Raw genomic sequence first — 14447 nt, 5'->3', positions numbered from 1 at the left:
ACCTCCATGCTTGACTGTTTTTGTAAGATTTCTATCTAAGAGTGAATCACAAGGTCTGTGCCAAACTCTTTGTCGTTTTTTAAAGCCAAATATTTGACATTTATTCTCATCAGACCATAACACTTGTTAATATGCAGTTTTGCAAGTGCTAAAAGTTTTTTTTTGTTTATACGACTATTGAGGGGTTTACTTTTCAGAAGAAGGTTTATTTAAACCACCTAAATTTTTAAACCACTTAAGTTAAGTCTTTTCTGTGCAGTTCGACAGGAAACATTTAAATAAGGATTTTCAACAATCTGTTTTGAGGTTATTGTTGAATTTGTTTTCTATCAGTGCAATTAAGATATTGGTTCTTGTTGAAGTCTTAATGGGGTGACCAAGTCTTTTCTGATTTTCAGCAGAACCAGTTGTTTCATATTTTATACACATCTTCCTATCACCACTTACTGATATTTGATATTTTTCATCACATTGCTTGTAGGTTAGGCCCTTTTTTCGATCATAAGTGACCCAAGATCTGATGTCCAATGAATAATTTTGATGAAAAACCATTATTATTATTAGTTTTACTTTTTCTAAAATAAATCCCAAAAAATATAGTTTAAAATGCTTATTGTTAATAACTTTAACAAAATATTTTTGATATTAATCCTTTTTAGTGAGTAGTTATTGACAAAACATATTTCATAATAAAAATGTAGATGTTTCTTACTTTTGTCACATTTATTTTAGACAGAAAAACTGTTAGTTAGCTAATTTCATTATATACAGTAAACTCCTGGTTAATCAAACCTCCAAGGGGTATAAGAATTTACTTCAAATAACCCAAAATTCGAATAACTGAAAATAATCTTTAAAGTGACCTACTTTAAGTTACTTTCAAATTTTAACAAAAGTTGAAAGTAAAAAAAGAAAAAGACCCTTGGAATGAGGTGTTTCTTAAGTTTTACCTGTTAAACAATAAATATTTTACAATTTATTGAAAAAATAGTCGATTTTTTTTTTTTTTTTTGTTCCTTAAATGTGTTTTTTTAATGTCAAGGGGAGCAAAAAATTGTTTTGAATAACCAAAATTTCTCATAACTGCAGGTTCGAATAACTGCATTTCTGCATAACGGCTTTTGCATGTGTTTGTTAATGAAAATTCACAGGAAATGAAAATTGCTTCAAATAAGCAGAAAATTCTAAGTGCCATTTCAAATAACCGGGAGTTTACTGAATATTTATATATATATATATGTATATATATGTAAATATATATATATATATATATATATATATATATACATATAGTTTATATATATATAATTAATATATATATAATTTATATATATATATATATATATATATATATATATATATATATATATATATAATTTATGTATTTAATTATAATTTTTATATTTAGATGTATATATATAATTTAAATATATATATATATATATATATATATATATAATTTATATATATATATATATATATATATATATATATATATATATATATATATATATACACACACATTTATATATACATATAATTTATATTAATATATATATATATATATATGTATATAATTTACATGTATATATATATATATATATATATATATATATATATATATATATATATATATATATATATATATATGTATATATAATTTACATGTATATATATATATGTATATATATATATATATAATTTATATATATAAATGTATATATATATGTACATACATATGTATATATATATATATATATATATATATATATAAATTTTTTATTGAATTAGTAAGATTATTAGATATATATAATAAAATATATATATATAAATAGATATATATAAATTATATATATATATAATTTATATATATATATTTAAAATATATATATATATATACATATATATATATATACATATATATATATATAAATTATATGTATATATAAATGTATATATATATATATATATTTATATATACATATAATTTATATATATATATATATATATATATATATTTAATAATATATATATATATATATATATATATATATATATATATATATATATATATATATATATATATATATATATATATATATAATTTATATACATATATAATTTATTTATCTATATATTTTATATATAAATATATAAATTATATAAAAAAATAGGTTATATGTTTGTTTTCAGACTACTAATGGTACAATTTTTATTTTTTGATTTAGATTTTGTATCTCAATAATATCCTGGCCTATCGATACAATATCCTGTAAATTGTATTTTTATATTTTGCATAAATATATATACAAACACTCACACACACATAAATTTTAAAGAAAATATCTATATTTTTACATATATATCTATAATATGTATATTTTAAGATTTTTTTTATTTATCATTGTATATTACTGTTTGTAATAAAAAACGATTTTGGAAATACTGCAAGAGCAGAGTTCAACCTACAATTTAGTTTTGTTTGTCAAATCAATATATATTATAGCCACGTTTTATTACGTTAAATAATATTTTGCGATATTTTCTACAGCGCATTTAAGCGTTGATTCAACGTTATATTTCAATCTTTACTCGACGTCTTTGAGTCACGTTAAATTGACGTTTTACTAACGTTACAAATCCTTGCAAAATAGACTGCTTTAGCAGCGTTTCATCAACGCTTTTTATGTAACGCTTTTTCAACGTTTAGTTGCGACATTTTCGTAACGTCATTTAGTAACGTTTTTTTAACGTTACGCAATGACGTCTAATCAACGTCTATTAAACAAACGTTTCATATCTTTGCAAAATCGATTACTTTGTCAACGTTTCCGCAACATCTTTTGCGACCGGTTTTCAACGTTGATTCAACGCTGACATGTTTGCTGGGAATCGATTCAACTCTATCAGTTGCTCCCGTTATTAGTTATGAAAATGACCATATTCCTTGTAAAGTTCCTTTAAATTTATCGATATCCTCAATAAAAATTGAGACAACTCAGCATAATAAAAATAAAACTGTTTGTTATTGAACTGTTGTTATTGAAATTTTGTCTGGTGTAATTAATCAACTATGTTGTAAAAAATATTTACAATCAAAATTAAATCTTTCAGAATGTTTCCTCAAAAAAAAAAGGACTCAACTCAATGTTTAATATTTGCTGTTCTAACTGCAATGAAAAAACTGAATTTTGTACTTCAAAGACATATTTTGGGAAAAAATTTTGCATTTAAATAATAGAATAGTTTATTCAATGCGTCATGTGGTCAAGTTATTTCAGGATTAGATAAGTTTACATCTTTAATGAACATTCCTAAACCTATGATTAAAAATGATTACAACAAAATAAATAAATCTGTCTCTGATTGTGATAAAATTGTCGCAAAAGAAACAATAATTGATGCTGTTAAAGAAATTTGTCAATCTTCTTCAAATATTGTTGACACTGCATTATCAACTGATGGTAGCTGGTAGCATAGTGGGTTTTCTTCATTAAATAGAGTTATTACAGCAATATCAATGGACACAGGTATAATTCTTGATTACGAACCAGTGAGTCGGTCCTGCAAAGCACGTAGTCTAAAATTAAAACTTAAATAAAATAATCCTTTTGCATTTGAAGCTTGAAAGTCATCACATATTTGTAAATAAAATTATTGTGGCTCTGCTTCTGGCATGGAAGTAGTTGTTGCACAATGAATATTTAGTCGTTCTATTTCACAAAGTAAACTAAGGTATGTTAAATATTATGGTGAGGCAATTGTAAAAGCTTATTCTTTATTCCTGGTATATATACTCTTAATTTTAATAGAGTATTAAAATCGATCAACATCTAAAAAGCGACAACAAGTTATTCGTGGATGCAAAAAAAAAAAGATGACTCAGAGAATGACCAAGAGGGTATCTATATGATTCTGGTTCTTGTTCTCATAAATAACAGATTTAAAATTGAGTATTTGATAATTTTATTTGGTAAAATTGTTAATGTAATATTTAAATGCTTTTTTCTCAAATTGTCAATTTCTAACCTCTCGGCCATCCTATCTCATTAACCGTATGTTAGATTTGCATGAAATTTTCACCAAATGTTTATTGCATCTAATTTTACTATTGGAATTAAAAGTTTTACAATACTGTTAGGAGTTTTTTATGTATGGAAGATTTAGTTCACAAGAATGCATTTTTTTAAATACGCCATTTTGATAAACTCAGCATAGCTTAAATACTTTGTTTTTTAGAACAATTTTAGTTTTTTTTTGTTTTTGTTTTTTTAGTTTTGTTCTTTATTACAATATTTAATACAATAATTACAAATATATCAATAAGAAAAATTACAAGCAAAGAAATCGTTAAAAAAAAATAATAAAGAAAAAAGATAAAGAACGCGGACATTCGAAGAAGACCACACAGGTCTTGTCACCGAGAACCGCTGTTGAAGAACTTTAAAATTAATTTAGATTTTAGAAAAAAAAAAAATAAATGAATAAAAATTTTAAACTTTTCTTTAGTTATGGTCTTTATGGCTTGAATTAAAATATCAATTTTTCTGAACCGCATGACTCAAGCGAAAACAATAATATCATAATATTCTTGATAAACAAATACGTCATCTTACTCGGATCTATACAATCACTGATTCTTGTTACTCAAATGTATCTTAAAATTACACTAACCTTAATTGTTATTTAATTAATAAATAAACGAAAATAATAAGAAATGATTGAACTAGGTACATCCAAATGCACTTTAAGGTTGTCCAAAAGGTTGTGTAGAAGAATTTATCAAATGTTGGTGCGTTTACGTTTACGCTTCCACCGACAAAAATGCTAAACCACTGTCAAAGGATGGTTAACTTCCAAAAGTATCATACATACAGTATTTGAAGATACATCCATTCACAAACATCAATTTCTTTTTTTTTTTTTTATAATTTTTTTTTATTTTTTTTATTTTTTTTTTGTTTCTATCTTTTTATATACATTTTTTATTACAAAATTATAAATAAATAAATAAAGATTTATTAGAACAAGTTTAAAAAAATACATGTTCTAAAGCACATACAAGTCCAATAAATAGACACTGACAATATACCCTTAAATTAGAAAACAAAGTACATAGAAACAAATATAGTTTATAATAGAAACATTCAAGATTTCATTCATTTACTTTATAGACACAATGTTTATCGAAATTGCACGATTTTATTTTATTTTTAAAAATACAAATGTTATCAGCATTTACAGCTTCTGATGTCAGATTATTCCAAATATTTACAACTCGTTGAAAAAAACAATATTTGCGAATGTCGAGTTGACATCGTTGCTTTCGAATCCTAAAAGTATGACCACGGGTATAATTACTATTGTTAATTTCGAAAAACAAGTTTTTATCTATGCAAACCAAATTATGCATAATTTTGAAACATATGACTAAATCATGTTTTAAACGTCTGAGTTCCAGAGAATCCAAACCAAGCAACTGTAAACGGCTAGAATAGCTTAAACAATTAATATTAGCAATTATTTTTGTGAATCGTTTTTGAATATTTTCAATAGATTTAATTAACATAATTTGGTGTGGCGACCAAACTGGAGAGCAATATTCAATAATTGGTCTAATATAAGTGGTAAATGCACGTAATAATATAATAGGATTGCAAGTTTTAAAGCATTTTAGGATTAGGTATGCTCTAGTATTTGCTACATGAATGACTCTGGCAATGTGTTTTTTGTAGTTTTGGCGGGAGTCCATAATTACTCCAAGATCTTTTGGGTTAGGTGACCAAGCTAGAATACAATCACCTAACTTGTAATTAAAACTAATACTATGCTATGGAGAAAGTGCTATTCTGTGTGCAAAACATTTCTTGCTGGCAATTGGTAATTGCCAAGTATCCGACCAAATAATTATTCAAGAGCAACAGTTAAATCGTGGCTCTGATTCATATCGCGATACGAACTTTATAACTTTAAATCATCAGCAAAAAGTTTTATTGTACATTCGAGATTGTTTACTACAGATGATAAGTCATTTATAAATAATAAAAACAAAGTTGGTCCTAGCACACTACCCTGAGGTACACCACTGACAATTCGAATCGGATCTGATAAAGCACTACTAATCTTTACCTGTTGAGATCTGTCTGTGAGAAATGCAGTGATCCACTTTAAAAGGTTACCACGACTATTGTATAATTAAAGTTTAAATATTAATTTTGAATGAGATACGGAATCAAACGCCTTTCGGAAGTCAATATATATAATATCTGTAATCAGATGATTGTCAAGTGCGGTACTCCAATCGTTAGTAGATTCTAAAAGGTTTGTACATGTAGAACGTTTATTGATGAAACCGTGCTGACTAGGAGATATTATGTTATATTTATTTAGATATTCAACAATATGTGAGTTGATAATTTTTTCCATGATTCGACAACAAGTACAAGTTAAAGAGATGGGTCTATAGTTGTTAGGATCCAATGTAGCTCCGTTTTTAAAAATTGGGGAGACGAAAGCTTTGCGCCATTGATTAGGTAAAGCGTTTGATGTAAAACTAGCCTCAAAAATATATGAAAGAGGAAAACGTAAAACATGAGCTAACTTTTTAAGAATTGCATTAGGTAGACCATCAGGACCGAACGAGGTACTTGGATTAATTCCCATTAGGGTTTTATACTCTGACTCCACGGAAAAATGAACCGTGTCAATACTTATTGGATCATTAACATAGGTGGCAATATTAGGTAAATAGCAATTATCGTCCGTAAAAACACTTCCAAAGTGATTATTAAACACTTTAGCAATTTCTATATTACTGAAAGTGACCTTGTTATTGTTATTTTTGTCTATTAGATGGTGGTGCTTATTAAGGATATTCGTTTTATTGTTAACACATTTATAAAACTTGCTAATATTGTTTCCCTTTACTAGGGAAATAATATTAGCACTTTAATTCAATTTTTGATTGGTAATTAGATAAGATTAGTTTGCAATTCCTGGCGTACTGTTTGTAAGCTGATTTGTTATAAATGGTTTTATTATTTGTCCATCTTTTCCATAATAATACTTTGCGGCTTAAGATTTTTTTAATGTATTTTGGATAGTGATTACTCGTTTTGTTATAATACTTTTTCTTAATAGGTACAAATTCATTAATACCAGTACCAAAAAGCCTTAGAAAAATGACCCAGTAATCCTCAATTGTACAGGCACAAGAAAACTCGAAATCCCAACTTATTTTTGATAAATATAACTCAAGACTCCTTAATTCAGCATTAGAAAAGCCGTAGAAAGATTCTGGTTTGTTTTCACACTGGTTGAAATTGTTCGTATTTATAGAAAATTGGACTGTGTTATGGTCCCTAGTGCTAAAAAGACACTCAACAGATATATCACTTTTTTAGAGAACTTTTATTCGAAAAAACAAGATTCAAATTCATATTGCGCGTGGGTTCTTTAACAAATTGGTGCAAACCGAGTTCGTTTACGAAACTACTATGACACTTTTCGTTTGGTGAGACATAGCTAGGCCAATCCATTTTAGGTAAGTTGAAGTCACCAACAAATATAATTAGTGTCGAAAGCCGTAAATAGGACTATAAAGACGCCTAAAGTAAACTCTAACTTTTCGAATGAATCAGTCATACTACGAGTAAGATGAATTATTGCATGTTCAGTAGAGTTATTTCTTTTAAAACCGTATTGATTTATGTAAAGTATATTATTAACAGCAAGATGATTAGATATTTGGTTGAACAAAATTCTTTCTAAAATTTTTGAAAAAACAGAGAGGATAGATATTGGTTGATAATTACTGACATTTGATGGTTCACCTCCTTTAAATATAGGCGTTATTTTGGCTATTTTCAATTGATCGGGGAAAATTCCTTGATTTATAGAACATTTAAAAACTTTAAAAAGAGTATGTTTTATGGTATCGTGTGAATCTATGACTATATTACAATTTATATCATCAGGACCAACTGCTTTATTAGTTTTAAGCATTTTAAAAGCATTTCCAAATTCTGAAGAAGATACTTCAAATTTATCTAAACTAGAGATTAATGGAAACACGTAATCATTTATTGGATTAATCATATTTGGAATATTTTTAGCTAAATTTGGGCCAACAGACCCGAAATATTTATTTAATTCTCTTGCTATTTGTTTGAGTTCATATAAAAATACGCCATCAACTTTTATAGTGTTAGGCACAGAGCATAATTTTAATTTACTATTTCCAGTAATTTGACATATTTTGCCATGCGCATTTTGAATTATGTTTATACTTTTCTAGTAAATCATAGTAATATCTTTTTTAAATTTTTTTCTTTGACTTTCATACATTTTAGTATAATTTTTATAAATAATTTTATTTTCTGGTGTTGGTTTTTTTAAGTACTTTATATACAGTTTTTGCTCTATTTTTGAGGATTTCCTAAGATCTTTATTGACCCATGGTGACTTTAAACTTTTGTTGGTTATAATAAATTCACGTTTTGGAAAATTTACATCATATATTTCATAAAAAGTTTGAAAGAATGTATCGTATACTTCATTAGCTTCAAATGAACTGTTTATATGATTCCAATTTATTAAAGATAATTGATCCTTAAACGATGCTAGATTTGCATCGGTGAAAAAACGTTTGATAATGACTTTTTTACGTTGTTGTATTAATTTGTAGTCAATATTAATAGAGAAAAAAATAGGGAAGTAGTCGGAAACGTCACCTTTTATTATACCTGTTTTAAGAGTTTCATTAAAGATATCGGTTGTTATAATGTTGTCAATTAAGGTAGCTAAAGTTGAGGTTACTCTAGTAGGTTTGTTAATTAGTGGAGTTGCTCCATGTTTGAATAAGTCATCGTAAAACTTTTTAATGTTGTTATTAACGTGATATTCAAAACAATTTAAATTTACCTCACTAATTATATAACTTAGTTTCTTTTCCTTAAAACTATTTTTTAAAATATCATTACACAAAAGTGCATTAAAACTTTCAAATTGGCCAGATGGTGGACGATAACAGCAGCTTATAAGTACGTTTTTAGAACCATTGGTTAAAAGTTCAATTGATAAAAGTTCTTTATTGTCATCAGAAATGCTCATCTCAGGCCTAATAAAATACCTCAAATTTTTCGTAATATAAAAAAGTACACCACCTCCGTGTTTATTTGCTTTATGCGCAAGTGGGATCATATTAAAACCTCGAATATGGAGATTTAAAATAGATTTAGCGTCATCAAATTCACAGCACGTTTCAGTTAAGCAAATTATACTAAATGTATTTGAAGTTTCCTCTATCAAAGTACACAAATTTTCAAAGTTTTTTTTAAGACTTCTAATGTTAAAATGAATAACATTAGAAGTCCTAAAAAAAATAACATTTAAATAACATTTAAATGATCCCGAGAAAGAAATTCTTTTATTTCTTTGTTATAAAAATAGGAACAATTTTTCGCAAAGCTCCTACATCATTAAAATAGTTTAGATCCGGATCTGAATTAGTGCAGTTTATAGATTACTGTTGTTAATCATATGCCAAAAAATCATATTCTATATGATTTCGGTTACTGAAAATGGCCAGGGTGGCCTAAACATTTTGGGATGTCTGCCATTTTACTTGATAACCATGGCAACTAATAAATTTATTTTGGATTATTTAAAATCCTGTTATATACTTGTTTCTCACAATATTCTTGGTTTTTTGTTAAAAAGATTTTTTCAATAAAAAATTTTTTGAGAGGTCTTATACCTAAATGTTGAGAGGTCTTATACCTAAATGTCGTATAATTAATGTACTAAACAGTAAAAAATAGGAAACTGACAACTCCCTGTGTATCAGCAAAATATTTAAATACCGTGAATAAAACAAATATATAATAAAAAGCTACCAAAGGGTAAAAATATATGGGTACTAGAGGTAAAAACATGTTGGTGTCATGATATCCAATCAGATTTAAGTAGTGGATATGGTGATCTCCCCTCACCACATATATGAAGAAGAAGTATACAAAATGTCGATGTGGAATAGAGTTTCTCCGGTTAGGAGAAAAACAAACGATTTTATAAATCTCTTATAAGATACACGTATACGGAAAGGTGCATATGTTAGCAATTTTTTAGAATAAATAGCTGTACTAATTAATATTGAAGTAAATAAGTAAGAAATGATCGGTGTGATATAGATATTGAAGTATAGAAATAGTCGCTTTGGTAAAGTTCCGAATTTTACCTGTCCGGAAAGTTAGGATATAAATAAGGAAAAGGTATTGAAACGGTCGTTGTGGAATAGACTTACAAAGACCCGTATTTTACGTGTCCGATCAGCTATTTTTAAATATTAATACTTAAAAGGAAAACAGTTTTAAAAATCATTTAATTCATTATTAAATTCATATTAAGTAGGAAATTTTTTTTTTTTCAGTTTTAGTATAAAGTGTAGTAAGGGGCTTGGCGGTAATTATACCTTCTTGCCCCCAGCATCATTATTTATATTGTTTTACATTTTGAACAAATTTATATAAAAAAAAAGTTCAAATTAAAGATTTAATTTTAATAACTTTCATTCCTTTAAAATTTCAAGGAATAATAAATCGTCAATAAATCATTCAAAGTTTCAGAAGGAAAAAAGACTCATTAATTTTTTATTTTAGTTTCAAAGTATTAGTATAGTGTTGTTTCCTAGCAGTATTTTTGTGTTGTTATGGTAATATCGCAATAAAAAAACTCAGTCCTTCATCTTTTGAACAACTGTTTTTTTTAAACAATAGTATAAGGTTGGCCAAAGTCTCAAGGTTTTGCAGCGTCAATAAGTGTAATAACTTTTTGACCAGTTCTATCCTAGTTATGAACGATACTAGTTGCCTCGGTGTACTAAACGCTGACAACTCTAACAAAGTATATCAATAATACAATATAAATATTAAAACAAACTCCGACAACTCTAGCAAAGTATATCAATAATACAAGATTAATAATTATATACAAATACAAGAAAATGTCGCTATAAAAAAAAAATCATTATATGTAACAATATAAAACAATATCGATTCAAGTGCAATAAAAAAATATTTTTAAAATCAATTTTAAATCTTTATTTAATAGATGTCTTAATATTACAATAAGCCATACTACACAAAAAAATTTATTTTATTATTTATACAATTTTTAAATATATATTAAATTCTTGTAAATCAAAATTTGAATAAAAAAACAAAACAACTAACACATCAACAATGCTACTATAAAAACATAAAATGTTCTTTTGAACATCCAGTAACTAGAGAAAATAGAGTTTTATTGCATTTATGGTTTATTTAATTATACAATTATTTCAATTATACAATTTCAACTTATACAATATAAAGGTTTCTTTCAATATACTTATACAATATACGAAATGCCCGAAGTTTAATAGAGTAAAACACACGATTTTATCACGAAATGTACATTTTATTATAATGAAACGAGCTATTTCATTTGTACATTTCTCAATCATCATCGATTAATCAAACAAGTTTCTACTAAAATAATACCCACATAATTGTACATTTCATCAAAAAATCTAACTTTAAACAAAGAATATTTATGATGAAAAGTTTAACAGAGTTTATTTCTAACGGATTTTTTTTTTGTTCATCAGAGTTCACCAACAATACGATCAGTCCACAAATCACCAAACACACTAAAATTTTCCAAAAAAATGCATATTTTAAAATTTTATTTCGATAGTCAGAAAAAAAATTATTATATAAGGTCCATAAAAAAAATTAAAACACAAAACATTCGATTAATTTTACTTTGTACTCTATTTCATTTTTTTGTTGGATTGCTGCATAACTACTTAAATTTTCGTATCACTGCATGCTGAATAGGGTGGAGCGATTTTCATAATAAAAAAAAAAAGAGTTTAAAAACCAATATTACTGAGACACGAATCAATGTCTATTAATTATAAGATAAAAGTAAAAAAACATTTTTTGATTTTGATGAGATCTTGAGGGTCCTCTTTGGAATTTAAATTCTTGACAGGTCCTAATATTTTTGAATTTTTTTTTTTAACCATATCAACCTTGGACTCAAAAAAAGCAGAAAAAAATGCTTGTTTCATAAATAATAATTTTATTAAAAAAAATTTTTAGTGAAAAAAATACTCGCAAAAATATACCTTAAAACCCCCGTTTTGTTGAGGACGGGGGGTTTTTAATGAAAAAAACAACTCTACTTTTTTAATTTTAATTTTTTAATAAAAACAAATATTATTTTCAAAATCAGCATATTATTTTGCTTCTTTTAAGTATCAAGTTGATATAGTTTAGAAAAAAAAATTTAAACAATATTAGGACCCATCAAAAATTTAGAATCCAAAGAGGAACCTCAAGAACTCATCTAAACTAAAAAAAAAAAGAATAAGGTTCTCTTTTCACCAAAAGATATTGATTTGCTGCTCAGGCAAATCAAATTTCAAAAATTTTCAAAATCGCTCCAGCCTAATGCTGAACCATAAGCATGACCGTATATGGCATTGTGCAAATTTCAAATTAAGTGTGTATGAAAGAGTCAAACGCTTTAGGCTATTTTTGTTCCATCACCACGATTTTTTGCAAAGCATCATCATTTAGCACAAGCATAAACATACTTAAGTTTGGAGTCCACGCAATGGCTGAAAGTGTCATAGTTAAAACTTCTAAAAATCCTGCGGGCGCACATGTGCGTCCAGCACACGAGTCTTACATATTTTGTTGAAATACTAGACTATTTTGAACCAGAATTACCATTGGAACAAGTATAAATTTGCAAATTTTCATCGAAGTTAACAATGTCATGCCTTCTAATGTAAAAATACTAACTTAAAGCCAAAAACCAATTGCAGAAAATTTTCCACGGAACGGAAATAAAAATTGTTCAATCATATGAAAAAATCTAAGACGCGCAATATGCCCATTAAAACACAAGTGATGTAACTCCAATTTTATAATTTTCTGAGTTAGGCATGCTACTGTGTATTCTCGAGTCCTTAATGAAAGTAAGAGGGAGGGGGCGGGGTCGGTTTTGTTTTTATCAGTGACTGATAAAAACAAAAACTTTCAGGGTAAACAGGCTTTAAAAATCGTCGAACTGGTAAATCTCGATTTGTCAAAAATGAGCTTTTGATTTATTTCATTTATTTTATTTAAAAAAATATTAGTTTGGATTTTTAAACTGAAATTTTTTTATAAAAAATACTTATTTTGTAACATGAGAAAAACAGCACTTACTACTACTACTACTACTACTACTACTACTACTACGCTACTGATTTTTATAACTTTGTGGCAAACACCCTTTAATATCTCAAAACAAGAATAATGTGACTTACACCACTTGTTCTTTAATGGGCTTATATGTATGCATATGTATGTATGTATGTATATTTATATGTATGTATGTATGTATGTATGTGTATATATATATATATATATATATATATATATATATATATATATATATATATATATATATATATATATATATATATATATATATATATATATATATATATATATGTATGTGTGTATATACATACACACATATATATATATATATATATATATATATATATATATATATATATATATATATATATATATATATATATATATATATATATATATATATATACACATATATATACATATATATACATACACACATACCAAAAAAGTAAAAGGGCCCTCCCACTTTAAAATTTTATGCCTTAGGCAGAATTTTTATTTTCATAATAGCTATACTATCTTAAGACAGTAATTCTTAGAATGCTATCAAGAATAGAAAAATAAATTAAAGAATATTCTAAGAAACTTTGTATTTGTTGAACTACTTTAAATATAAACTTTTCTTCTTATTCACAAATTCCGCAATTTATCTAATTCTAATGTTTGTGCTTTTTCGTTCTCTATTGCCAAATTGCACAATGTTTGAGACACTCCTGAGACATGCTATTTCTTAAATATGATTTGATAATCTTTAATTTGCTGAAAGATCTTTCATCACTTACAACTGTCACAGGTATTGTCATTAATAGCAATATTGCTGTGCTTACATCTGAAAAATCGCATTCCATAAATCTGTATTTGATGAGCAGTATGTCAGCTAAATCTTTTAATGTAGTTGCTTCTGTGATGTCATTTTTAATAAAAATGATTGCATTAGTTAATTGGGTTAGAAAATGTTTTGTCAAATCGTCTGGGTATCAATGTAGCAATAATTTAGCTGATTTAATTAGATCATCTTCAGACAATTTTATTAAATTTTGAGGTTGCAAAAAATTTAAAAGATTTGAAAGTTTTTCTATTCCAGCAAATCTATTACTTATTTGCACGTTAACAATATCTATGGTCCTATAAAAAACATTAATTTGAAATCTTTTTTCAGCGCATTCGTTTAAATCACTTCCACTTAAA

The 14447-nt window shown here is 26.1% G+C and overlaps 1 protein-coding gene and 1 long non-coding RNA gene across 2 annotated transcripts in view; one reads left to right on the top strand and one right to left on the bottom strand.

The window, feature by feature from the left end:
- The window catches only part of LOC136092165 (uncharacterized), a 4777-nt gene extending 2349 nt beyond the window's left edge, over positions 1 to 2428 (top strand). The window contains exon 3 of the long non-coding RNA XR_010644247.1: positions 2229 to 2428. This is a non-coding gene — a long non-coding RNA (uncharacterized LOC136092165). The remainder of the gene's footprint in view (positions 1 to 2228) is intronic.
- Positions 2429 to 11299: 8871 nt separating this feature from the next.
- LOC100207058 (serine/threonine-protein kinase PRP4 homolog) overlaps positions 11300 to 14447 on the bottom strand; it is a 42639-nt gene continuing 39491 nt past the window's right edge. The window contains exon 14 of the transcript XR_010643991.1: positions 11300 to 11689. The gene's annotated coding sequence lies outside the window, so the exon portion shown is untranslated. The remainder of the gene's footprint in view (positions 11690 to 14447) is intronic.

The sequence above is a fragment of the Hydra vulgaris genome, chromosome 15, assembly GCF_038396675.1.
Source record: "Hydra vulgaris chromosome 15, alternate assembly HydraT2T_AEP".
Classification (NCBI taxonomy): domain Eukaryota; kingdom Metazoa; phylum Cnidaria; class Hydrozoa; order Anthoathecata; family Hydridae; genus Hydra; species Hydra vulgaris.
Note: the sequence above shows the minus strand (reverse complement) of the source record. Positions and strands in the feature narration are given on the sequence as shown.